The sequence below is a fragment of the Octopus bimaculoides genome, chromosome 27, assembly GCF_001194135.2.
Source record: "Octopus bimaculoides isolate UCB-OBI-ISO-001 chromosome 27, ASM119413v2, whole genome shotgun sequence".
In the NCBI taxonomy this organism is placed as follows: Eukaryota; Metazoa; Mollusca; class Cephalopoda; order Octopoda; family Octopodidae; genus Octopus; species Octopus bimaculoides.
In genome coordinates, this window is record NC_069007.1 from 21,773,182 (window position 1) to 21,774,393 (window position 1,212).

General features: G+C 39.0%; 1 protein-coding gene across 2 annotated transcripts in view; it reads right to left on the reverse strand.

The window, feature by feature from the left end:
• LOC106870523 (serine/threonine-protein kinase SBK1) overlaps positions 1–1,212 on the reverse strand; it is a 23,960-nt gene that overhangs the window by 12,332 nt on the left and 10,416 nt on the right. Inside the window, exon 2 of one of the 2 annotated variants that reach the window (XM_014916645.2) lies at positions 950–1,079. The gene's annotated coding sequence lies outside the window, so the exon portion shown is untranslated. Of the gene's footprint in view, positions 1–393; positions 517–949; positions 1,080–1,212 lie in introns of those variants that run through there. The other variant, XM_014916646.2, reaches the window with a different exon arrangement.

Genomic DNA, 1,212 nt, shown 5'->3' on the forward strand with positions numbered 1-1,212 from the left:
TATATATACATATATATATATACACACACATATATGTGTGTATGTTTGTCCCCCCCCCCCCCACCATCACTTGATAACCGATGCTAGTGTGTTTACGTCTCTGTAACTTAGCGGTTCGGCAAAATTGTCCGATAGAATAAGTATTAGGCTAACAAAGAATAAGTTCTTCGGTCGATTTGTTCGATGAAAGGCGGTGCTCCAGCATGGCCGCAGGCAAATGACTGAAAACAAATAAAAGGGCAAAGTCTTTATCTCAACTCGGCGTTCCACAACTTGCGAACCGTCCGACTGCTTTTGGGACAAGAGTAACAAAGAAGAAAAGAAGAAAAAAGTAACAGAAAGCGTGACAACAGCAACAACAAGAAGAACAACAGTGAGGTGAAGCCAGCTTACCTTTCCTTTTGTATTGTAATGTGGAGGGAGAGAGTATTACGAGTTCGGTCCGGGGCTAGTTTTATTTTCACAGTGTTAATTACACAGATACACACACACAGCTCACGTGCGGGGGAAATAGACAGGCAGCCGGACGGTCAGCCGGACAGACAGATGGAAGCACTGCCGTCGCACGTTGGATAGCCATGACAACACAATGACGTTCGGTGTGCGCATTTGGGCGTGTGGGTGATGTATGCATGCATGCATGTATGTATATATGTGTGTGATGTATGTATGTACGTATGTATTATCCGTTGACAAGAAAAGTATTGACAATGAAGTTTCGGACAGTCCGATAAAGATTATGCTGGCCGAAACTTCGAAGTCACTGTCAACACACACTGTTCTTGTAGAAGAAGAATAAATATGTGTAGACCAACAGCTACTGTGTGTGTGTGTGCGTGTGTATGCATCAGGAATCTTGCAACACAAATTCGTGTATGTGTGTATGTGTTTATGTGCGTTAGTGTGTGTGTGTGTGTGTGTAAATATATACAAAAATATCTCAACTTACGTTTTCGAGTTACGTCTTTTTTGTCTCTATGTTCCGTTTTCGTTTTTTATAGAAATTAATGGGGAAGAAAAAGGACATCGATTTCGGTCAGTGTTATTCACTTAACGTCGCTCTCAGCAAAAACAATTATCTAAATATAAAAAAAAAAAAATATTTAAAACAAAAGAAAAAGACTTAGAAGTGGAGAAATGAAATGAAATGTATGTGAAATTATGTAGAAACCTTTTATTAAAACAGATATAAGCAAAAAAAAAAAAAAAAAT